Here is a 26,773-nt window from a genome sequence, read left to right on the forward strand (position 1 = left end):
TGAGAGATGATGCAGTAGACTCTACAGGAAGTGATGATACAAACTAGGGACTTTGCTGAGAGCGTATCACAAAGGACACAGATCATGCAGAGGACAGCAGCAGAACTGAGTGGGCTCTGGTGAGACCCTGCTTACACAACATTTGATAAAGCTGAATCACTGAGCTGGGTAAGATGGTGGTGCCTTCAGGTGGGACAAGGCAAGTAGATACCTTGGGACAGGAGACAGGCCTGCAAAGAGACACTTGGACTATGGCTATTCCCTGATCCAAACCGTGAGTAGGGTTTGGTGGGTGTGTGAGGTGGTGTGGTTAAGGGACTATTATCGGCAGGACGTGCTCATCAGTAGGAGGGAAGGGAGTAGGACTACTGCCTAAGTCACTAGTAGGGGTGGTATTTTATTCTTTAGCTGCATATCTATTGTGTTTCTGTGTTTTCCCAAGTTTGATTGTGTTCCCTTTTCCCTAACAGAGATTTCCCTCTGTGTACACAGTCTTAGAATGTTGTGAGTGGGGAAGTTCTGACTATTCAGGTCACTCCAGAAGTGTAAATTTGGGTTACTGGGTGGGGACTCAAGATGGTTTTGCTACTTGTCAAGAGGGAGCCTACATATATCCCTTATTATGGCTGATAATACCTGGCAGAAGGGTAACACTGCTTTAAATAAAGAAAATTGGGCCCCGTGGTTATTAAATATGGAAAGTCTATGCCAGTATGTATGGCTGACCATTTCCCATTGACACTGTACTTGAGAAGTAGATAGAGGGTATTCAGCTGGGAAAGCAGCAAAAATCCATTTTCTTGTGAAATGCTGTTCAGATCTATCCTTACTATAAAGCCTCTCAAAATACTAAAGCTAACCTTCTTCCAAAACACATTTAACCTTGAAAAAGAACAGGAAAGTGAACACACTTTCTATACCGTTGCATCATCATTAGTTAAGGACAAAAGGTGGCAAAGTTTATAAGGATTTTTAAATGACTGATGCTGCAAATGACAAATAATAGTACAGCTGTTCTTTTTTTTTTTAAACTGCTACCTATTTCAATTTTCTTAAAAAGCCTAATCTGAAAGTTTAAGGCCATGTATCAAATATCTTTTTAAAGGTCTGTTTTTCAGCAAAGCACGGTTATTCAAAGCCATAGTTAATTAGTGTGTCAGCAGAGATGTCAGTGTGTGAATGAGCAGGGAAGTTGAACAACCCTCGCAACAAAAGATGCAATTCCTCCAAGACAGGACATGTACTTCCACTGTCAGTACTGTACCTTTTCAGTGGCTAAAGAGAAGGATTAAGTCTATAGGTCTGTACATCTATATTAACTTTTTTTTAAAAAAGCTATTGGAAAAATAAAACAAACAAAACAGTCCTTTGTTTTTGCCTACTAGGGCCTTGATCTAACATACCACTGAAGTCAATGGGAGTCTCTCCATTGACTTGAATGGGATTTGAATCAGGCTCTAGATAAGATGATTTAGGAGAGGATAGATTGTGAAATCCATAGTCATTTGCATACCTAACTTCCTGAATTAACCTATGTGGGGCTTTTGTTCTGGTAAATGGAAAGGCAGGTGGCAAGGGAAAAAGGGCACGGGGGGTGGGTCATTTTCATGATCCAATAAGTGGGGGGGTGGGGGCCTGGGAGGAAAGGAGAAGAAAGCAAACAGCACCCACAGTGCTGACTCAGCCCAGCTCAGATCTGCACAGGATAACAGCAGCTTCCAAACCAGTCACCTCTGAGCTCTGATTCTATAATAATAAATTATACATCATGGCTTCTGAGCTGTTATAAAACATAGTCCAGCAGTGGATTAATAGTTTCCTTGTTTGGAGAGAAATGAGTTGACTCAGGATGCTATATCTCAGGCTAATTTATATGCCAACCTGTGAACTCTTGAGCTGGGATATAAGATGTCAAGCAGCATACAGCTCACAGAAGTAGCATGCCCTTATCAGAACCTTCAGCGGAGTTCGACTCTATCACCCAGCCAGACTCCTCCTTGCAAATGGTCTTTCATCTGCACTGTGACTGTGTTCACCACATACCAGACTGTCTTCATCCAACCCCTGCCGCACCCCCCTGCCCGAAGCCAGCTAGCCCCACACCCCCTGTCTCCATCCAACCCCTGCCACACCCCCATGCCCAAAGCCAGCCAGCCCCACGCCCTGTCAGATTATTCATTTATTTTCATTAAATATGTAGACTAAGGGGGGAGGGATAGTTCAGTGGTTTGAGCACTGGCCTGCTAAACCAGGGTTGTGAGCTCAATCCTGCAGGGGGCCACTTAGGGATCTGGGGCAAAATCAGTACTTGGTCCTGCTATTGAAGGCAGGGGGCTGGACTCAATGACCTTTCAGTTCTAGGAGGGAGATTGGTATATCTCCAATTATTACTTTAAGTAATGAAATTAATAAATTTTCAAGCCGAATGTGTACTAATGCTAATGAACAATGCCACATTATGTAGTATTCATTTGTGAAAGTTTATAATAAGCGATGCTCCGGAGGGAGGAGTGGGGGCAGGGGGCGCAAGGTGGAAGTTTTTCCTAGGGCGCAAAATATCCTTGCACCGGCCCTGATGTCAGTGGAGTTCTTCGTGGCTGGCTTGGGAGTGAGAGCACAGGTGGCTGGTACCTCAGTGGCAGTTAAACTCTTCTGTAAGGAGCCTCTTCTCCATCTTACCTACACAATTATTGATCAATGGATTTATTTTTTTCCAATAATAACAATAATAATAAAAAGAAAAAGGGGTCACAATTGTTGTCTAAGGTATGCCTCTGAGTATTAGCATAAGTTTCTTTTAGGGTATTCTAGTTGATCAAAAAAAAACCCTGATCCTCAAGTAGCTTCTTTTTCAGTAGAGGATCAAGATGGAGAAGTGTAAAACTTTGGCTAGCAGAAATAAATGGACCTTCTCTGCTGCATTGTTGCCAACTCTCTCAATTTTAATGTGAGTCTTGCAATATCCATGTTTTCCAAAGCCTCAGCTCCAGGAGTCACGTGTTTAGATGAGAATCTCAGCTTTCATTTTAAATTAAAAGTAAATTTCTAGCCCTCATGGTTGCAGAGAAAAACTTAAAGATGTGACCAGAGTCTCAGAAACCATGATCCCCAAAGTTATGATTTTTAAAAATCTGTTTGGTTTTTTTTTGTTTGTTTGTTTTTGAGGCCTGACTCATTTCTCATTTGCTATCTGAGAAACAACAGCAGCAGCAGCAGCAGCATGTTCCCCCTTCAAATATAGCCATATAGAAATTTTGTTCTGGAGACAGGCATTGGGGTTATATTTTGGTGTGACTGCTGGGGAATGAATCATGCTTTGCCTCTAATACTAAAAGCCATGGCTTTTTATACAGAACTTTCATATCATGAGATCAGTATAAATCCTGCTAATGGCATATTGGGCTGCATTAGTAGGAGCATTGTCAACCGGTCAAGGGAAGTGATTATTTCCCACTATTCAGCACTGGTGAGGCCACATCTGGAGTATTGTGTCCCATTTTGGGGCCCCCAGTAGAGAGGATGTGGACAAATTAGAGAGAGTCCAACAGACGGCAACAAAAATGATTAGGTGGCTGGGGCACATGGCTTATGAGGAGAGACTGAGGGAACTGGGCTTATGAGGGGGGATTTGATAGCAGCCTTCAACTACCTGAAGGGGGGGTTCCAATGAGGATGGAGTTTGGCTGTTCTCAGTGGTGGCAGATGACAGAACAAGGAGCAATGGTCTCAAGTTGCAGTGGGGGAGGTCTAGGTTGGATATTAGGAAAAAACTATTTCACTAGGAGGGTGGTGAAGCATGGAATGGGTTACCTAGGGAGGTGGTGGAATCTCCATCCTCAGAGGTTTTTAAGGCCCGGCTTGACAAAGCCCTGGCTGGGATGATTTAATTGGGGTTGGTCCTGCTTTGAGCAGGGGGTTGGACTAGATGACCTCTTGAGGTCTCTTCCAACCCTAATCTTCAACCTTAACTCATAGTGTAGACCAGGGCTATGATTCCTCTTTTTGAGACATCAGAGACAAAGTCCTAAAGTGAAAGCAGCAGTAAAGCAGAAAGTACCACCTGTCAGGGTCTACAGGAATGACTATGTCAGAAAGTCCTGGAGCTCTGCAGAAGGAAGGCAAGGGTTAACCTTTAGGGCTAGAAAACAGCTGGAGCCTGTTGGCTTTCCCAAATATTCATGAGGAAGTCAGCTGTTGGAAGTGGGTGGATTGTCAACTATGCTACTCCTGTCAAGGAATGAGCACCCCTCTAAGTTTGTGATGTTGGAGACTGGTTTCTCCTCTGGAACAAGAAAGGATATACAGATTTTTGCTCTATTCCTCCATGAGAAAAGAGGGATTTAGAGACTTTTTATTATATTTACTTCTCTTGTTTAACCAGGCTGAGGGCTTTAATCTCCATCTTAAAGGGGAGGACACAGGCGTGTGGTGGTTATGAGAAAGAGTGAGTAGTCTTGGGAGAGCAGAAAGAGCTGAAGGACTTTCCCAGACTAATGTCTTGGTACCAGGCCTGGAACAGGAGCTTGAAGGTGTGCAGTAACCCAAAATGTTCAAACTTGGATTTCAAAAATTAAGACACTAAATCCATGTTTGAATGTGTAAATAATTGACCTTTTCTTCAGAGATGTGGGGTGCTTGTAGCTCCCATTTGCTTCTAAATCTAATGGCAACACTTCCAGAGTTGACATTAACTATTGATTGTTGATCATTTGAACAGACTGTATGTATGTGAAACTCAGACATTCTTCTTGCCTGTGCCAGCATGCCTCTTCCATGGCTCCAGCTTTCAGTGTGAATCCATTTTCCCCAACATCATGTATTGCCTTACCTACCTTTGGAGGGAAATGTTATTGTGAGAAAGGTCTGCCAAAGAAAGGAGTCTTTTTGTTTGTTTGTCTGTTTCTCCTTGATGGCCAAAACTGACTCCAGTAGGTTTACTTCTGTTAATAAAGTAAGCTGCAATTTGGAAATTAAAACAGATGCATTGAAATGCTTATTAGGTTCATACCAGTCAGAATATCCATAATAACTGAACATCTGTCTTACTCATTTTTTATTTAGTAATCTTCAATGCTACACATTTCCATGCAAATATGTATAATTCAAGAACATACCTTTTAATGTATGTTTTTAATGAATAAATCTAGTGAAACAGCATTGCCTGGAGAAAATTATTGTATGTGTTTAATACATCTGTAAAATTACATTATCACATACATTGTAGACCTGCTTCCAATATAAAGCAGATCTGCTTTATTAATATCTTAATTTTTATTTCAGGTCAAACCAGCTGTCCTAATCTATTTTTAATATTCAGTATGATCGAAGAGTTAATATGTTTTGGTGCTACTGATGTCTGGAAACTATTTCAGTAAAGCACATTTTTTAAATTAAATATTAACTTTAGTAATGGAACATTAATAAAAATAAAGACCCCCCTCCCAAAAAAAACCTTGATACTACTGCCATTGAAATCAATGGGAGCTCAGATATTGATTTAAATGGAAGAGGGACGGGAGTAGGCCCTAAATTAGTAAAGTAGCCAAGTAACAGCTTTTATCAATAATCTGAAGTGTGATCAGACAGAAGAAAGATCACTTTTCTTATGAGTTCTGCTTTGCTACTTCATCAGAGGTTTTAGGACATTAAAAACCTAACCAGGTTAGGTTTGGCATTCTGCAGGGTACAAGAAAGTGTGCCAAGCTAGTGCCTCAATCTGCAGAGGGGGCTATTCAGATGAATAAGAGCTGCAGGATCTGGCCACTGGACATGGCTTAGTCCTGCACAGTTTGTTTTTTCTCAACGTTTGCTGATGTGTAAGGAATGATGTGAGGTATTTCTATACCTTGACTTAGAGTTCTTGTGGAGAATGTTACTGCCATGTGGTTCATATAATTCATGGACCCAGCAGATGCAGCTTCCTCTAATTATATGGGGACTTTAGGTGCCAAATCCATGCTGTCTCCTCCCCATACTTGGGAAGAGACAGACAAGCAAAGCACAACTTTTGTGTCACATTTCCACCAAAACCTGTGGAGTGCACATGCTGTAAGTTCTTTGTGGCTGGAGCCATGGAAGAGGCATTTTGAATCAGGCTTATGGTGAGGGACATAGTAAGATCCTTATAGTGCATTTTAGCACATGTCCCTCTGTTCCTGACATTACTGATGCTTTGTGGGCATCCAGGTCTGGCTGACCAGAATACAGGTGAAAATATTACTTTTGCAGCATTATTTTGCTTGTGTTTCTGGGGCAATAATAAGAGGAGCCCGGGTTAGGCCTATGAAGTGATAATGGATTTCGGCTATGATATCATTCCCAACAGAGATGCCTCCGGGAAGCAATATTTATGAAAAACTACACTGAATAGCTGCTTATCTGGCAGCAGATGGTACCCATTAATACAGGCAATGAGTGGATATTTTTAAACCTACTTTAGTTAAGTTGGTGGTTTTTAGTTTTTGCTGATTCTTATTCCAAGTCTTATCACAATACATTCATGGACCCTCAGGACCCAATCCTGGGACTCCCAACTTGGTCAAAACTATGATCTGTCTCAACGTGACATTTGTCTGAGATCAGTTATTAGAGTGCAAGGTACTACTAAGTGCCAAATGAGAGGTGACGAACATCATCAACTTGCCTCGTGCTCCATATCTGGCAGGACTGAGCTGAACAGTAAGAAGAAGGTGGAAGAAAGCCTTTGTCAATCCTGCAAAGACTGAAGCATGTACTTAACTTTACACACTGTTAGTAGCCCCATTCATTGACTGTAACTATTCAGTGTGTACAGTTAAATATGTGGCTTAAATTTTTGTAGGATCGGGGCCCTATTGTATTTGGATTTGTTGTAGATACTCAGCTTAGGAGAACTACAAAGAACCCTCTTTTTTACGTGTGGTGGGTTTTTTTGTTTTTTGTTTTGGTACCAAAATGGCCACTAATGATTAACCAAGATATGTTTTGTTTGTACAAGTTCTGTACATAGCCTGCAGTTTCCACAGTTCCCAAGGGACACCAAACTGTCTGATGGCACATCTATTATTTATAAAGCCTTAATTAGGCTCTCTACTTAATGATAAGATTAAAATTTGCCAACAAATGGGGCATGTTAATGTGAATACACAGTGTCACAACACAAGCACTGTAGAATTAGCAGCTGTCCATTTTTGCCGACAGTAACCCTATTCTCATATTTCTCACAGCCTAATTAAAAGGACACTATCTTTTTTTTTATATAAAATTAATTCTTGCCATAAGCTTTTAACAACCTAACTGGCTATCTTAGATAAGAGAAATTCTTGTATTTAATTGTTATTTCTCTTATGCAATGTTTACTGCTAGCTTGGTGGTTTGAATTCTAGTGATTTATTAAATCATTTCTGTGCAACAATTCCCCAAACCTTTAAAGAATGGTATTTTCTTGAGCAATTTGTTATTCATGAGTTGCTAGTACCAAGCTGCAAATTTCTAATTCCAAGTTTGTGCAGCATTTTTAAAATACCGTATAAATGCTATACTGTATTATAGCTTATTAATAACTAGAAGTTTTACAACAGGGCCTCAGTGGAAAAGCCGGGATGCTGAGAGCAACAAAATGGAACCTCTCCAATCAAATGCTATAAAATAGACATCTGTTTTTCTTTTCTACCCAGAGCCCTCATGTTTAATCAAGACTGCAGGTATTGGGTCACGCTACTGAGACTTCATATAAATGAGGAGCACCAAACACATCACTCGTTACTCAAAAGCTATTCCTCCTTCAAGGGAGATTGCCTCTCTCCTTACCCCTCTACTTATTATTGAGAGTCGAGAGAGGTAGCTCACTATATTTATTATAGTGTAGCAGAAGTGGCTGGGGCATTTAAGTTTAAACTTGGCACAGAAGAGTGAGTGTCTTGGAGTATTGGAGTGAAAAGCAGTTTTCATTTCTGTGTTGTGACCCTTTGAAAAACACATTGGCTTGCGTGGGAGTACTGGCATGTAAAATAAGCATTTGAGTAAGTGTTTGCACAATCACTGCCTAAATTTGAACATTTATTGTATCTATATTTTTGATGGTTATTGGCTAATTAGTTCTTACAATTTTTTTAAAAAGAGATTCAGGTCTAAAGAATGCCATAACTATACCACTTAAATGGCTAACATTTTTCTAATGTGCCTTTTTTAAGAGCGAGATCATCTCACCTTTATGACTTTTTAAAATTTGGCTTTTTATGTGTGACATGCTTTAGAGCAGATGAATTATACTGGCAGACATGATGCAAAACCTGAATGCAACTAAATAAATTACTGAGCAACAGCTTCTGAAGTGGATGATCTCATACAACTTATCACTGCGAACTGAGTCATTGCTGTGACTGTAGCCAGGTTACATAAAGAGCGGTGCCGCTGCTACCTACCTAATTTGTTGGTGAATCTAGGACATCTCTGTACGTGTGTAGGGCACAATTCTATACTTCTCGTAGTGGAGATGCGAGGAGCAGGGAGCCAGTTGTGGCTCCCTGCTCCTGTGGGCCTGTTTAGCTGCTTTAAACTACACCCAGGGTGCAACAGTCCCCAGGGAGCACTCGGCTAGCCAGGAATGGCAGGAGCACAGTGCACTCCAGCCATGCACTCTCCCTCTGCACACCCACTCGGCAGGAAGCTGAGCAGGAGTGACACAGAGGCAGCTTTACACTACCTGTGAATTACTCACCAAGGGAATCCCAGCTCACTGTATAAGCCAGTTATATGGCCCCTTTGTGCTGCTCCAAAGGGCTGTAGTGGGGCCTAGGATTGAGTCCCAACCCTACCATGTCCCTTACGCTACATCATCCACAGAGCCCACAAGCCCGTGGGTGCCCTATTCCACTCACAAGGATGATGAGTCAGAGCTTTACATAGTGACCCCATCTAGAATTTCCTGAATAACTTTTCTCCTACTGAGGGACTGATGCGATAACCCTTAGTCATTAGTTGGGCAAAGGCCCTATTGGCAGGAGCACCTAGATGGGAGGGTTCCTATTTGTATAAATCTAAATAAATAAGAGTGAACTGGGGTGAAAACAAATGTGGCTGAATTGAAGTCAATGCAGTCATGCCTGCTTGTATCAGGGATGAGTTTGACCCTTTCAGTACAATGGGAGTTGTCTCAATAGCGACTGAATAAGGACTGAAGGATTTGACCCTTTGGTAACTGATCATAAATTAATGTCATAAGGTCACGATAAAATTATACAGAAAAATGAATGGCAGGGCACAGAGAAAGTAGATTGGGTGCTGCTATTTACCCTTTACTGTGATATAAGAACAAAGGGATAGCCTACGAACATAGAACTTTTGCTCTACACTGTGTTTTACAAATCCTAACTAGTCCTCACAGCACCCATGAGATAATTCGATGTCAGACATGTTATGGATGGAGATACTGATGCAGAGAAGTTAAGTGATGATACTGCAGTGTATTTAATGTGAAATGCTACATTTTGCATTGACAGTGCCTCACAGCCCCTCCTGTATGTGACAGGAACAGCAAACACATCTCAGACAACTTGATAGCTATTGTTCTATTGTACTGGCTCAGTAACATATCATTAATTACAATTTACAATGCCATATGGCTCTTCTTTTCTTTAGCTGTCTTAGCATTCTGTCAGCTATCTCTGTAAATCATCTCTGCAAGTTTCAGATTGCCCTCTCCCCATCTGTGTGGACTCTCTGTTGTGCACCACAGCCAGATGCCAATTTTCACTGGAACATTAGGTCACCTAGTGGAAGTCAAACATGGAGCAAACCATTCCTCTTCCCATGAAGCAACCTGTGGACAGAGGCCACTTTCTTCCAAAATATTTTATAGATCATTCTGGCCCTGACCCAACAAAGCATTTAAGCATGTACTTAACTTTGTGTCTATGTAGTTCCTTGGACTCTGGCACCCCTGTCATGCTTAAAGTGAAGCACATGTGTAGGTGTTTTTCTCGGTTGAGTTCTCTGTTAGGGAGGACAAGATTTACGTTCCCTGCCCAGAATAATTGGGGATTCAGCAACCGGAACCCACAGATCCCCTGGAATGGGTTTGAGGTCAGAGTCATCCTGTATTTTCACACTGCCTCAGAGCCTCTGCTTTCCCGTCTGCCATGGCTCTGATGGAGTGACTTAGTACTTTGTCATATTATAATATGAAATTCTAAACATTGCATTAATAATACTTCACAAAAACATTCCCTTCTTCTTGTGTGTGACTGGCACAGTAAATACCTCTTAGACGACTTGATAGCCATTGTTCTACTGCAGATTCAGCTGCCTTGTCTGACAAACAAAACGCAGAAATGTGCACAAAGCAGACCCAATCCTGGAGTGAATGCCAGCTTCAATGAGTTGAGAACACTCTGTATATTCTGGAATGGGACTTATGATAGTATTAATGGCTGTCAACACGTGATTTGCAGGGCTGGTAAAATTCATTCTATAGAAACTTGTTTTCAGTGGCAAATTTGTGTTTTCCGCTAAACAAAATTTTAATTTTTTTGTCTGCTTTCCACAGAAAATTTCAACTTTTCATCAACAAACAAACACAAAAGCTAAAACTCAAAAAAATCATCTAGAAAAACCCAAATCACAGACTGATCCCATTCATACTGTGACTAATCATGATGACAGATAAAATTGAAGGGATCTAGAAAAATAAATTAGTCATTTCCATCTCAATTCCACGCCTTCTTCGTTCTCCTTAGCCTGTTAACTAAACACACACCACACACTTAACCAGGGTAATTGTTATCCCTATTCCTTCTGTTGCACACTGTGGGCTTGGTTTGATCTATCTTACTTGGGTTTTACTCTCATACGAGGCCACTGAAGTCAATGCAGTTATTTTTAATTTATGTGTGTGAAAGAGACATCAGAATTCTGCCACAGGGCCAAGTTAACATAAAGTCCTAACATGAATGTGTTTTAGAGTCATTGTGACCAATTCTGTCCCCTCTCTCTCTCTCTCTGCCCCCAGTGTAAAACTGGACCACCTGCACTGAAGTCAGAGTTAAATTGGTGTAAGTAAGAAAATAATGGGACCTAGTGCATATGGTAGATGGTAGCCTATTCCAGGATGGGGCAAACTGGCCAACTCCAGAGGCCTGATTCTCCACTGTCTTGTTTAGTCATCTGTGCAAAGTGAATGTAAAATGCTGAAATCGATTTTAAGAGCCCTTTAAGTCAACAGAAATGACTTTGTTGTGTGGACGGGTGCACGGTAAAATCGATCTAAGGCTGCTAAATTTGACCTAAACTCATAGCGTAGACCAAGGCTGAGACAACACTTGAACATCCATGCTGCTTTATAAACCCAGGCCTCAGAGGTGTACTGATGCGTCCATGATGCACCACACAGACTTGAGTCAGACCTTCTGATTCTGGGGGCATATCTGATCATATCTCAGGATTCCTAGTGCCCTCACCAGGGTTTGGTTCATAGTGACTGTGGAAGGGCTTGTCTATCCATCCTGTGGGATGTGACGAGAAGTGGTTTGAGTGGTTTTAGCCTGTGAACACGTCCAACCAACCCATTTTGGGTCCACACACTCCCACCAAGCTCCCAGAAACTAGGGCTATCAATATGAATCATGTATCAGAGGGGTAGCCGTGTTAGTCTGGTTCTGTAGAAGCAGCAAAGAATCCTGTGGCACCTTATAGACTAACAGACGTTTTGCAGCATGAGCTTTCGTGGGTGAATACCCACTTCTTCAGATGCAAGCAGTGGAAATTTCCAGGGGCAGGTGTATATATAAGCAAGCAAGAAGCAAGCTAGAGATAACGAGGTTAGATCAATCAGGGAGGATGAGGCCCTGTTCCAGCAGCTGAGGTGTGAAAACCAAGGGAGGAGAAACTGGTTCTGTAATTGGCAACTCCACATGGACTCCTCCTGAGGTTCGAAATGACAGTCTGGACCTATACATTGAATGCTTCCGCCGACGTGCACAGGCAGAAATTGTGGAAAAACAACATTGCTTGCCTCACAACCTAAGTCGTGCGGAACGCAATGCCATCCACAGCCTCAGAAACCATCCTGACATTATAATCAAAGAGGCTGATAAAGGAGGTGCTGTTGTCATCATGAACAGGTCTGACTACCAAAAGGAGGCCGCCAGACAACTCTCCAATACCAAATTTTACAGGCTACTTCCCTCAGATCCCACTGAGGAATACACTAAGAAACTGCACCATCTACTCAGGACACTCCCTACACTAACACCGGAACAAATCAACATACCCTTAGAACCCCGACCAGGGTTATTCTATCTACTACCCAAGATCCACAAACCCGGAAATCCTGGACGCCCCATCATCTCTGCATTGGAACTCTCACTGAAGGACTGTCTGGATATGTGGACTCTCTACTCAGACCCTATGTTACCAGCACTCCCAGCTATCTCCGTGACACCACTGATTTCCTGAGGAAACTACAATGCATTGGTGACCTTCCAGAAAACACCATCCTAGCCACCATGGATGTAGAGGCTCTCTACACAAACATCTCACACACTGATGGAATACAAGCTGTCAGGAACAGTATCCCTGATGATGCCACAGCACAACTGGTTGCTGAGCTCTGTGCCTTTATCATCACACACAACTATTTCAAATTTAATGACAATATATATCTCCAGATCAGTGGCACCGCTATGGGCACCCGCATGGCCCCACAATATGCCAATATTTTTATGGCCGACCTGGAACAACGCTTCCTCAGCTCCCGTCCACTCACGCCCCTTCTCTACCTACGCTACATTGATGACATCTTCATCATCTGGACCCATGGGAAGGAGACTGGAAAAATTCCACCATGATTTCAACAGCTTCCACCCCTCCATCAACCTCAGCCTGGACCAATCTACACGGGAGGTCCACTTCCTAAACACCACGGTGCAAATAAGTGGTGGTCACATTAACACCACCCTATGCCGAAAACCTACCGACCACTATGCCTACCTTCATGCCTCCAGCTTCCATCCCAGGCACACCACAAGATCCATTGTCTACAGCCAAGCACTGAGGTACAACCGTATCTGCTCTAACCCCGCAGACAGAGACCAACACCTAGAAAATCTCCACCAAGCATTCTCAAGACTACAGTACCCACACGAAGAAATAAGGAAACAGATCAACAGAGCCAGATGTGTACCCAGAAGCCTCCTACTGCAAGACAAACCCAAGAAAGAAACCAACAGGACTCCACTGGCCATCACATACAGTCCCCAGCTCAAACCCCTCCAACGCATCATCAGGGATCTACAACCCATCTTGAACAATGATCCCACACTTTCACAGGCCTTGGGTGGCAGGCCAGTCCTCGCCCACAGACAACCTGCCAACCTGAAGCATATTCTCACCAACAACTGCACACCGCACCATAGTAACTCTAGCTCAGGAACCAACCCATGCAACAAACCTCGATGCCAACTCTGCCCACATATCTACACCAGCAACACCATCACAGGACCTAACCAGATCAGCCACACCATCACCGGTTCATTCACCTGCACGTCCACCAATGTAATATACGCCATCATATGCCAGCAATGCCCCTCTGCTATGTACATCGGCCAAACTGGACAGTCTCTAAGGAAAAGGATAAATGGACACAAATCAGACATTAGGAATGGCAATATACAAAAACCTGTAGGAGAACACTTCAACCTCCCTGGCCACACAATAGCAGATTTTAAGGTGGCCATCTTACAGCAAAAAAACTTTAGGTTTTAGTTTTCTCCAAAGAGAAACTGCTGAGCTCCAGTTCATCTGCAAATTTAACACCATCAGCTTAGGACTAAACAAAGACTGTGAATGGCTTGCCAATTACAGAACCAGTTTCTCCTCCCTTGGTTTTCACACCTCAGCTGCTGGAACAGGGCCCCATCCTCCCTGATTGATCTAACCTCGTTATCTTTAGCTTGCTTCTTGCTTGCTTATATATACACACCTGCCCCTGGAAATTTCCACTGCTTGCATCCGAAGAAGTGGGTATTCACCCACGAAAGCTCATGCTGCAAAACGTCTGTTAGTCTATAAGGTGCCACAGGACTCTTTGCTGCTTCTACAGAACCAGACTAACACGGCTACCCCTCTGATACTTTAATCACTCCGATATCTGCTGGGAGAGCAATACAGCGGTGCACAGACAATCCAGGAAGTTTCTGGAAAGTGTAGGGGACAATTTCCTGGTGCAAGTGCTGGAGGGTTTAATTCCATTTCTAAAGATGATACTTTTTATCAGTAGGCTTTATTTAATTCACACACAAACACACCGGCCACTTCAGACAGCCCCTGGAGCAGCATAGAAAGCGATCACACACTATGGTCAGATACACATACAAGATTAAATTAAGATGATTTATAAACCCCCACCATTTTTGCTGGGAAGAGGGTGTCAGGTCATATGAGGTGGTGCTGTCTCTAGCTATGGTTTACAATCCTGTCAGACTTGGCAGGCTCTGAAGAACATGGATATTCTGGAGGTCCCTGAGGAGAAGTGTGAACTTCTGCTCCAGGCTAGCAGAGGACAGCTATCCATTTCTGCTAGGGAGATTATTAGGCATCTGTTAACTAACCAGTAGATAGCCAAGTGGCGGGAGATCATGAGCTACAGAAGTGGCCCTAATAAGCACACCCTGCCCCAGAATATAACTGACCATCTGGAGTTCCTGCTCCGTGAGAAGTTTGCTTTCATCACCAGCCAGCAATGAGTGAAAAATCATGCTAAAATCAACAAGATGCTGATGTAGCACGGAGAAATAGTACAGCCTCTTTACAAGCACCCTGTGTTCATGGACAGCCCCAACTGACTGCCAGCCATGGGGACCCCGAACGGAGACAGACAGGCACCCTCCACTGTAATTTGGATTCATTTTTCAGCCAGCAATTGATCAAATATACACTCCAGTTTTGTTTGGACTCATTACAACCAGCTTTTTTCCCCCACTCAGTTTACCATCAGTCTGAGACGGTATGGGTCTGGCCAATTTATAAGGTGTACTGTATTGGCAGGGAAGGGTATGTGAGGCTCCAACCCCTATTTCTAACCATGTGCCAGTAGTTAGTAAAAATTTCATAACTGCTTATTTAACTCCCCCCCCCTCAGTTTCCGGTGTCCATTTTGAATCCCCCATAGCGCTGGGTGCAAGGAGGTGGGGATGGTGCCAGGGCTGCCCAGAGTGGGGGTCAAGTGGGGCAATTTGCCCCAGGCCCCGCAGGGTCCCCCACAAGAGTTTTTTGGGGCCTCTGGAGCGGGATCCTTCAGTCGCTCCGGGGGCCCTGGAAAACTCTCGCGGGGCCTGGGCCCCCGGAGCTGCTTCTGCTCCGCGTCATCATCAGCAATTCGGCGGCAGGGAGTGGAAGGACCCCCCACCACCGAAGACCCGGCACTTTGATAGTGGGTCCTGCTTCAGTGGTAATTCGGCGGCGGGGGGCCCCCGCTGCAGGTGTTTGGGGCACTTCAGCAGTGGGTCCCGGAGTGGAAGGACCTCTGCCACCGAATTACCGCCAAAGCGGGGGCCCCCTACCGCCGAAGACCCCAGGGCCCCTGAATCCTCTGGGCGGCCCTGGATGGTGCTAGGGAAATGATGTGAACAGAGGCACACTATACACCCAGCTTGTATTAATAACCAACCAGGGTGGTAAGTCAGAAATCCTTCCCATCCAGCGATTAATAACAACAAACATGGCAGCAGAGACTTAGCTGGCTCCTGTGGTGCTTCCTCTTCCCCCGGACCATCCCCAAACAGCCCCTCCACATATGGACCCAGGATGTGCTGCAGCTGCTCAGGCAGCATAGCCTCTTCGGTGACCAGCCTTAGCACTAGGGTCAGTTCTGTTGGCTGACTCTCCTCTGGTAGTGCCTGTGATGGGATAATCAGAGCCCTGTCCCCGCCTAGCAGATTGTCATGCTCCGCTGCGGGCTCAGTGCTTGCTGAAGGTTGAATTCCTCATGAAAGAGGCAGGAAGATGAATAGTTTCCCGCCACGCCATTAGCATCCTTGGCTTTGTGGTAGTCAGTGTTGCTGTCCAGTTGATCCCCAAGGCTGCCAGCTGCTCAGATATAGCTTTGTAGGCGTGATAATTTCTAGTGCTCTTGCTGACATTGAACATCTTGCTCACTTTGCACCAGAGGTTAAGCAGGATCCTCCTGTGTTCCTCTGACTGGCCAGCAGGACTCCTGGTTACTGCTAGCTATAGTTCACTCATTTGAGGATTAACTATATTACAAGTTGAGCAGTCCATATGGAAATGAAGGTTTAAACACCAAGCAGCTGCATTTGGATGAAGAGATTGCTTCTGGTTCCTGGGAATTGGATGGGAAGTTTTGGGGTGGCAGGACTGGGAAACGCTGGCTTAGGAGATTGTGGGCTAGTGTTGGTGGACTATCCAGACCCGAGTCTAGCAACCAGGACTTGAGCTGCATCCACACTACAAAATGCTTGGGTTTGAACCTGTGTCAGAGTGGGGGCTTGGGTTCATACCTATACCCTTGTGTGACGGGGTCTGCTTACCCCGCACTAGCCCAGACAGGGTTAAGCCCATGATATTGAAAACAGAAGTCCTGCCTCCCTGGCAAGACTGGGCATGCTCCAAGTGCTCTAGTAGTATAAAAGGAGGGAGACCAGCTCATTCTGGGTGGGAAGCTGCAGGAGAAGGACTTGCCAGCCACAGCCTCTGACTGCACCGGGAATTGAAGCCGTCCATGGCCCGCCTGCACCCCGGCAACTGGAGGAAACCCTGGAGACGACTGGCCCTGTCGAACACAGAGGACACAGCGGACACGAGATCTCATGAAAAACCCCAAGACTCTGGTAGGAAGTGACCCAGGGAGGGTGACGGAGTGGTACCTCCCGCCTGGGGAAACTCAGCGTGTTTCGGTAGGACCCCCCCGCTGAGTTAGGGGCCTCGTGGAGTTGGGTGGGCGCGGGCCCCCCTACCAGGGGTGCCCCAACGCTATAGACTCTGGCCACTAGGCCATGCTGCCTGGCAACAAAAGGCTGCTTTATGGATTCCGGCCGTTAGGCCCCACTGCCCTGTAGCCAAGGGCGGCTTTATAGACTCTGGCCATTAGGACATGCTACCCTGCACCGAAGGGTGGTGCTACAGACTCTGGTCACTAGGCCACGCCGCCCTGCACCGAAGGGTGGTGCTCAGGGGCGGCTCTAGGATTTCCGCCGCCCCAAGCAGGGCGGCACGCCGCAGGGGGCGCTCTGGCGATCGCCGGTCCCGTGGCTCCGGTGGACCTCCCGCAGATGTGCCTGTGGAGGGTCTGCTGGTCCCGTGGCTACGGTGGACCTCTGCAGGCATGCCTGCGGATGCTCCACCGAAGCCGCGGGACCAGCGGACCCTCTGCAGGCACGTCTGCGGGAGGTCCACCGGAGCTGTGGGACCAGCGGACCTTCCGCAGGCATGCGCTGGCGCTGGGGTCTGGAGCCGGCCCTGGTGGTGCTACAGACTCTGGTCACTAGGCCACGCCTCCCTGCACTGAAGGGTGGCCCTATAGACTCTGGTCGCTAGGCCACGCTGCCCTGACCCTAGGGGTGTGGACCGTCACACCTTGGCAGGGTCCATGTGCCTGCCTTTTGAAGTCAGAGTGATTTGTGCCTGGATGGAAGGGAGGAGTCAGAGCCCGAGTTTACTATGAAGTGCAGAGATACCCAAAGACCCTGATTGGTGCTAATGGATAAAGATTGCAGGATCAGGAGCCAATAATAGTAAAACTGGTAAATGTCCAGTAAAACTGGTGCTTAATTGGCAAACAAATTACTACTTGTGAATGACTGTTTCAATACTAATGAAATAATAATGCCCAGATGTAAGGAAAATCAATAAAATATGTATTATTTAACAGTGTTTATTAAACTATGTAATGATTCGCTAATATTCAAATATCTTAGTGGTGTATTATCAGTATTTGTAATAGAATTATTTATAGGTGTGACAAACTACTTGTTTTAAAATGAGGAAGTAAATTATTATTTTTGACAGTAGAATAATTGGTTAAACAAAAGAATGTTTCTGAGGCACAGTTTGTCACACTGATACAAATCAAAAATATTTAGAGGCTAAATCAGCCTAGAGGAGATGCATGCAAGGAGAAATGAGCTCCATAACTCTGAATGGACAAGTAAAGAATTAGAAACATATATATCATCATGAGTAACCTAAGAATGGATGTGTTCTCCAGTAACTAACTCTTGATGAAATCTGGAAGAGCAAATTATAGAGAAATGTGGTCATTTGAAGAGAAGACATTTTTGTCTGTTTACCCAGAAGTCATTACTATTCCAGTCAGTTAAGGGAATAAAAAATTACAGTACTTACCTTAGGCCCAGTCCTATTCCTGATTCATAGCCCACTGAAGTCATGGCATAACTCCTAGTGAGTTCAAGAGGCTTTGGGTAGGACCCTAATCAACAGCAAAATTCCTATTGCTTTCCATAGAACTTCCGTAGAATTAACAGGGCCAGACTCAAGAGGAATATTTGCCTTCTGTGAAAGATAAGGGTAGTTAGATTCATTGCTCGCCACCCAAAATTCCTAGTAGGTTATTTCCTGTGTTTAGATTTTTGCTTTTTTGTGTGTAAGTCCTTAAAAATGAGCAATCTAAAACATTTAAAAGCAGCAATTTGCAAGGAAGACTAATTGTTCAAATTGGATTTCAGCAATGCCTTTCTGAATTTTCAAATGATGCAGTAAGATTAAAAATTCATGATCTGAAACTGAGAAATGCCTGGAAATGTAATACAATACATGGCAAGTGAATAGCGTGGCTCTGAGAAAGCTACATTATTATTAAGACTAATCTATTTTCACTGTATGAAATCTTAATGTGATCAGAAGAATGTGATTCCTGCAGTCTATTGGCTTTGGGACTGCAAATTTCTTTCAGATAATTAAAGTCAGTTGGTCCTGGATATGGCTATAAGCAAGACTATAACCACCTGTGAGTACATTCTCTGTGAAACAACTACATAAAGCCCAGGCATAGCAGATCTGAGTGTCACACCCAGATTTTTTAAAACAACTTTCTTTTCAGGGCCCAGCTGGTATACCCTCCATCTTTGTGGCTGACCCCTTCAGATTTCCCAAATTCCTAGGCTGAGTATGGCCAAACCTCAAATTCTTTAACAGCAAATAAATGACTTAACTGGTTCCCCTATCGCTTGCTTGGTGTGAAACAATTAGAATGGGTTTAGTTCCAACATGTTAGTGAATTCAGAGTGTACCCCTATTAAAAACACCAAAAGATTTTTTTTTCTTTAGCCTCTCTTCAGAACCTTTAAAACTCCTTTCTGTGGGAAAAACAGGCCTCCCCGTGTAAGTATAAAGCAATTTCTTAAAGAATAAAATTTGGGTGGGTGGTTGTGTAATTTGCCCAACTTTCATAATTACCAGCTATCTTTTATACTCCAGCAAGGCATGCCGAGTGGTGATGTTCTCATGATGGGCTCTGACTACAAAGCACAATCAAGCCCCCAGTGAGTAAGGCAATGTGTCAAAGCCTCTTCTTTCCTTAAATACCATAATCTTGTTTAATGTGATTAACTCCTCGCTCCAGTACAATACCTTAATATTAACTGGTAAAACTTTTAGTTCATCACTTCCTGCCCCCTCTTCAGAGGAATGTGGTGGGTAGCAGGGGTTGGTGACCTGGTCTCCCCCGCACCCTTGAATATTAGAGAGGCTTCTCAGCACCCTAATATGCTGTTTAGCACCATCCAGCACCCAGAATCTAGAGGACAGGGCAGTCTGTTGTTCTCCATCCCCAAATAACTAAGTCTAGCACAGGTAAGCTTGGGACATAGAAGAGGTGGATACAGGGCTTGTTGGGGGAAGGGAAGGAGGCTTGCTGGTGAGAGCTAAGTACTCTGTTTGTACAAAAGGTCCCTCATATATTGACTAAACTTGGCAGCATTGGCACGGATTCAGCTGGAGGAGGTTTGATAGGAAATGTATTACTGTACCGTGTAGTTCCAGTCTAGTATAGATCAGTCTTACATGAAGTGGCTCTGTTTGCTGTAGGGTTTGTTTGGCTGGGTCATGCTGTTCAATTTAAACTCTTCAGCCATGAACAGAATTTTTCAGAGAGGATGGGGAGATGCTCCTTTAGGTTGATGACTATCCCCCCTTTGGAACATTGTCAGCTGAAGGCCAGATGTTACACAAAAGGTTTGTTACTGCAAGGCCAATATGTTTGCCCTGGCTCAGGCACTTCATAATTTTCAACTGTAGAAAAACTAACAGTTTCTGTCGGCTTTGAATGCAAATTAAATCAGAGCACATCCGCACAAAGGAAGATGAGTGCAGCAGCCACACAAGTAGATTTATATGACAGTAACAACTCAGCCAACAGATTTTTTTTTAGAGTAAAAATTGTACTAAAAGTCTAGTAATTCAATGCATGAAAACTGTGTGTGTTAAGAAACAAAGCATGAGTTGGGGTGGCGTAGAGCTGCACTACTTCAGGAGGGCCTCAGGATGCCATAATTCCTCCCCCCAGGGTATGGGAAGTCGATTCCTAGGCTCTATGATAATATAAGTAATTATGCAATTTTTCTTTCCATCTCTTGTTCACTATAGCGTGCTTGGCCCTCCCTGGGCCAGCTCCAAAATCCATTCAAGTCAAGAGAGGTCTTTTTCCATTGACTCTGTAGGGCTCTGGATCAGACCCCTCATGGGCTGGAGCTATGACCTTCCATCACCCCTGCCCTTCCTGCTCAGCTGGGGCTCAGAGGGAGAGGAGCTAGACACTGGGTTTGCATTCAAGCTGTCTCCTGCTCTGTTCCTGAGAGCCCTCGATCAGATTACATAAAGGAAATCTTGAAGGGAAAAAGTCTGTCTTGGGCACAGTCTGAAAAGAGAAAACACTTAAAACTCACTGTGCAAGTGCTGTTCTCCCCAATTTCCCTCTCAGTCTCTGGGATTCTTCTTTAGATAAAAATGCTTTTAAAAGAGGAGTTTTGACATTTCCCCCTTTCTCATCTCTTATTTGCTTCGTGAAAGAGAATAAAAGCCTTCAAGGTAATGGTCTGTAACTTAACCCATGAACCTCATCTCCTGTCTCACTGATGCTTTTTAGTTGAAAAAAGGACTCCAATCTTCTGTGTTCAGTTGTATTGCTTTATTCTACATGTCCATTTGCCACTGACTTCCAGAGCCACCTTCCTAGTGCAGAAAGTGTGTTTAGGAGACAACTTTTTGCCAAGCTGTACATGTTTGGGGGCTAGATTGCAGGGCTGCCCAGAGGGGCGGGCAAGTGGGGCAATTTTCCCCAGGCCCCGCAGGGGCCCCCACGAGAGTTTTTCGGGGCCCCTGGAGCAGGGTCCTTCACTCACTCCAGGGGCCCTGGAAAACTCTTGTGGGGCCCGGGCCCCTGGAGCTTCTTCCGCTCTGGGTCTTCGGCGGCGGGGGGTCCTTCCACTCCGGGACGCGCCGTCGAAGTGCCCCGAAGACCCGTGGCGGGGGGTCCTTCCACCCCGGAACCTGCCGCTGAAGTGCCGGGTCTTTGGCGGCCCCCTGAATCCTCTGGGCAGCCCTGCTAGATTCTAAGTTTATACTCTGCCCTGAGTAAGAAATGGTATGCATCTGCACTGCCTCAGAAGCAGAAAAGAGAGGGGCATGTTACACTCCCACCCTGTTCAATCCCCTTCTGTACCCCTCTTGTTTCCGAAGAAAGGTCCTACTGGTGTATGCCACTACAACTGGTCTATATCAGTGGTCAACTGTACTTCCTCCTCTGCGCTGGTACAGCAACAGTACCTGGTGCATTGAAGAGGTGGACCCTTTCCTAACCCTGTTTGCCCACCCACCTGTGTCTGCAGTCTCAGCTGAAGATCGCTATACACAGAACTAGCCATATTTCTAATCTTGACAATGTAATTATTTTCATAATGCCAACAGACCAGCTCTGAATGAAGGGTCTTCCTTGTCAGTGTCTCTACTACCTCTCTCTGTCTCACAAATATCACTGTATGGAAAAAGGAGAGTGCAAGGCTGTAAGTGGAACATAGGCGTAAGTTCTATACAACTATTATTACACTCCCCTTTCCTGCATGACAGCTTAACTCTTTGTGCAGGCCAGAGTTCTGTCTATTCAGGACAATTTGGAAAGCACTATGTAGAGTCAAACCCGGGGCTACTGTATTCAAACCCCTGAATTTAGGTGTTAGGAACAGCTTCCAGAAGCCCACAACTGCTTGGTCTTTTTAAAAATCTATCTATCTAGGTATTTATATAGATCCCATTACTGTACTATCTGAGCACTTCACAATGTTTACTACATTTATTCTCTCAACACACTGAGGTAGATAGGGAAGTGCTATTATCTTCACAGGGAACTGAGGTACACAGAGGCTAAGTGACTTGTCCAAGGTCACACGCAGTCTGTTGCAGGCCCGAGACTTGAACCCAGGTCTCCAAAGTCCTAGGCTTGTGCCCTAACTATTGGATCATCTTTCCTCTCACTAAACAAATACATTTAATACAACAAAAGCATAGTAAACAGGGTTTGAAATGTGTCTTAACACACCTAAACAACAGCAATCTGCGAGTGTTCTTCTCATTGAGACTTCCACAATCTCTTCTACAGTCACCACCATGCACGCTCGTGGAGTGAAAGTTCGGTTTGTACCAGCTGCATTACAATGTTAGCACATACGCATAAACTCATTCCTTCCCCCTCCAAACTTTCAGAGATGATTTGTCGGTCCACAGTGTGCCCTAACACGTTGTGTGTGTCACCCAGATTCTTAACTGCAGCATCTCAGTCCAAAATCCAAACACTTCCACCTTATCAGCAAACAAATCTGGTGGCTCCTTCTACCAGGCAGTGTCCTTTGTTGATAGGTGATTTGCTGTCCTCAGCTTGTATGGTCAGATAGGCTTTTAGACCAAGCCTGGAGTAAATGCCTCTCATACCTAGTATTTACCATAACCCTTTTGGATGTTTCTAAGCCCTTCCAGCCAAGCTCCTCTGCCTTGCTCCCTGCACATGTGCAGAAACTAATACAGATCATTCAGACATAACCATGACTCATCTCTGCTGCTCTTCTCCCTTTCTTTGGACTTAAAAACAAACTACAGCAATATAAAGCATGTAGTTTACACAAGCTGTTTTGTCTTCAACCTCAACCTGGACTCTGCCTGGGCAATTTTCTGCCAATAGATCTACCACAGAAGATGTCTGTTGTCTCTGGAGACTTCCTTAGCCCCATCAGACATCTTTCCTGCGTATACTGTTCCACTGGCTCTTGATGGAGGACCTCAGATATACTCTCTTTTTGGGATAGGGGCCACTGCATCACCACAGGCACCTTGAAGTAACTTCCTCTTTCCATATCCACAGCACATTAACCTCCTTCCCCTTTCTTTTCCTCTAAGGGGTTGGACATATCACAAGTCCAAACAGACAGAGGCCTAAGAGCTCATTGAAAACTCCTTACCTCAGCTGCCTGGAGCGCCCGGGGAACCTAAAAATAAATAAATAATACCTAAACAGAATAGCACTTTACATGTTGGAAGCGCACTCTGCTCTAACAGTGTTGCCATCTCATGATTTTATCATGAGCCTCGCAATGTTTTTTTTTTTCTTAAAGCCTTAACTGCTTGTCTTGTGATTTGTGAGAATCTTAGCTTTTTAAAGAAAGTTTCTAGCCTTCAGGGTTGCAGAGCAAAACTTGAAAACATAATCCCTAACAACTCAAAACCCAGAAGGCAAATAAAAAGAACCCAGAAATTTTGCCTTAAAAATCTCATTATTTTTAAAAATATCTCATCATTTTGGGGCTGCCTGACTCATTGTTTTTGAATGCTTTGGGTTGGCAATTGGCATACTGTATCTTTATTGCCCTTTAAATCAAATAGTTCCCTGTAATTCTTCTGTGGACTTGTTTGATGCTTCGGTATAATATTGAGGAGATTGGGGTATTCCAACTCCTGTCCCTCTTGTTTTTATGAATGTACATATTTCTGTTCTAGATCTAATAGCTTGTATGGATGAAGTGAAGTGCACTAGAGTAATTGTGTATTTGAACAGCATATAGTCTTTCATTTAAAAAAAAAACATTTGGGGAAAACAAAAGTGGTTCAAACTGTTCACCGATGCAGACAGCATATGGTCATTTTTTATTTGGCAGCTGGTCGAACGGCACAGCGACTGCTGAAATTTAATTGTTCAAATGTACTTCTTCTTGTTTGCCACTAGACATTACTAAAAATGTTTCACGTTTCCTGGAGAAATGCCTCAAGATACCTTCAACGCTGTTATAATTTCTATTGGCCAACAAAATCAGTTTATTTTTCCCCCATCTTTGTTTATTTCTAGCAGGAATGAGGCAATTGTTGCTGGCTGAAAAACAGCCAAATGAATGATTTCTCGTTCTACAGTACATTGGGATGGAGCGAACCAACACTCCACATCAAAGCAGTATACCGTGGGACCTAATTATAAGGAACTTTGTTTGATTCTCACTCCCTTATTGATCAATTGGTCAGTGGTACGTTTAATTAGAATAACTTTTCCAAAGTTGCTGTGAGTTTTTTACTCTTTGACATTTCATAATCATGACTAGAAAAGGGATGAGTGAATGTACTGTGGAGTTGTTTAACAGGTGCTTGTTAAATGTACTGTAATTATTCGATGGTCTAGATGGCCTTGTTTTCCAGGGCTGAGGTCCCAGCTGTTCATCCTTGTGTGTTAATATAGTTATATGCAAAGGCCCAGCTGGCTAATCTGAACATGGCTCTGGAAAGTCGGTCCGCACAGACATATTCTGATGCATTTCTATTAAGTTGAGAGTGAAGGTCAAACTTTAGGTCCCGTAAGAGGGTGCAGTTCCATCAACAGCAATGGAGTTGCAATTGCTTATACCCTTGCTTATACCTGGACTGAAGCCTGAGAATGGGTCAATATCTTCCCAAAGCAGCTACCCTGTGTGTACCCAGTCTGGCTTGTCTTTTTACATGTTACTGAACAACCATTTCTGTCATACACTCTTACTCTTGGGAATGAGATTCCACTGGCACATAGGGAGTTCTGGATCTCCACAGGCCAATGCTCTTGGACCTGGCTCCTGGCAACAGTGGTTCAAAGCCTACCAGCCACCCGCATAAGCCAGAAAATATGGGAGACTTTCAGCCTGGCATCTCTCCTCTTAGCCTTACACCTTGAGTGAACAAGGGAAGTTTTTTCAGGACTACAAGATGCCTCCGTCCTGCCCTCTGAGGGAGTTGTCTTCACTGCAAAATGATTCAGATTGTGAAAAATCAGGTTAGCTGATGTAATTGTGAAGAATTTGTCACATTCTGAGGTGCAGTTCAGACCAGTGAGGGGCTGTGCCACTGCCTGCCCTGTAACCCCAAATGCCTGAAAATGCTCCACTGCTGTAGCTATCTTGTCTGGTCACTTCCAGCCAGCAGACAAGCATGCACTGAGCGTCTGTGTGAAGCAGCTCTGAATCCAGCAGCCTGCTTGTTAAAGCACTGCCATACTCTGGCCTCCACCAGCCTTGGTTACACCTGGGAAGATAACCCCAGCATCCCCCAGTCTCAGATTATCCCCAAACTGTTTTCTCTGCAAGGACCAGCCCTCTCTTGGACAATTCAGAGAGAGATGAAGGTTTGTTTGTTTCTTTCAAGATACAATACCCAGCAGCTTGCCCCATTAACTGGAATTGCCATTCACTTTAAATCAAACACAGCACTTCGTTGGTTTAGATTAAAATCAAAACAAGTTTATTAACAAAAGGATATAGGATTTTAAGTGAGTTTTCAAGTATAAAGGATGCATCGCTGCATCCGAGAGTGCTAAAGGAGTTGGCCGATGAGATTGCAGAGCCATTGGCCATTATCTTTGAAAAATCATGGCGATCGGGGGAGGTCCCGGATGACTGGAAAAAAGCTAATGTAGTGCCCATCTTTAAAAAAGGGAAGAAGGAAGATCCAGGGAACTACAGGCCAGTCAGTCTCACCTCAGTCCCTGGAAAAATCATGGAACAGGTCCTCAAGGAATCAATCCTGAACCACTTAAAGGAGGGGAAAGTGATCAGGAACAGTCAGCATGGATTCACCAAGGGCAAGTCATGCCTGACTAACCTAATTGCCTTCTATGACGAGATAACCGGCTCTGTGGATGAGGGGAAAGCAGTGGATGTACTATTTCTGGATTTTAGCAAAGCTTTTGATACAGTCTCCCACAGTATTCTTGCCAGCAAGTTAAAGAAGTCTGGGCTGGATGAATGGACGGTAAGGTGGATAGAAAACTGGCTAGATGGTCGGGCTCAACGGGTAGTGATCAATGGTTCCATGTCTAGTTGGCAGCCGGTATCAAGTGGAGTGCCCCAAGGGTCGGTGCTGGGGCTGGTTTTGTTCAATATCTTCATTAACGATTTGGAGGATGGTGTGGACTGCACCCTTTGCAAGTTTGCAGATGACACTAAACTGGGAGGAGTGGTTGATATGCTGGAGGGTAGGGATAGTATACAGAGGGACCTAGACAAATTAGAGGATTGGGCCAAAAGAAATATGATGAGGTTCAACAAGGACAAGTGCAGAGTCCTGCACTTAGGACGGAAGAATCCCATGTGCTGCTACAGACTAGGGACCAAATGGCTGGGTAGCAGTTCTGCAGAAAAGGACCTAGGGGTTACGGTGGACGAAAAGCTGAATATGAGTCAACAGTGTGCCCTTGTTGCCAAGAAGGCTAATGCCCCTACTTATACAACCCAAAATGCCATTTCCAGCAGATCAAGGGATGTGATCA

The 26,773-nt window shown here is 44.4% G+C and overlaps 1 protein-coding gene across 1 annotated transcript in view; it reads left to right on the forward strand.

Moving 5' to 3' along the window:
- GPR149 (G protein-coupled receptor 149) overlaps window positions 1–26,773 on the forward strand; it is a 237,823-nt gene that overhangs the window by 88,416 nt on the left and 122,634 nt on the right. The gene's annotated exons all lie outside the window — the stretch shown is intronic.

Source organism: Mauremys reevesii, linkage group 9, assembly GCF_016161935.1.
Source record: "Mauremys reevesii isolate NIE-2019 linkage group 9, ASM1616193v1, whole genome shotgun sequence".
NCBI lineage: Eukaryota > Metazoa > Chordata > Testudines > Geoemydidae > Mauremys > Mauremys reevesii.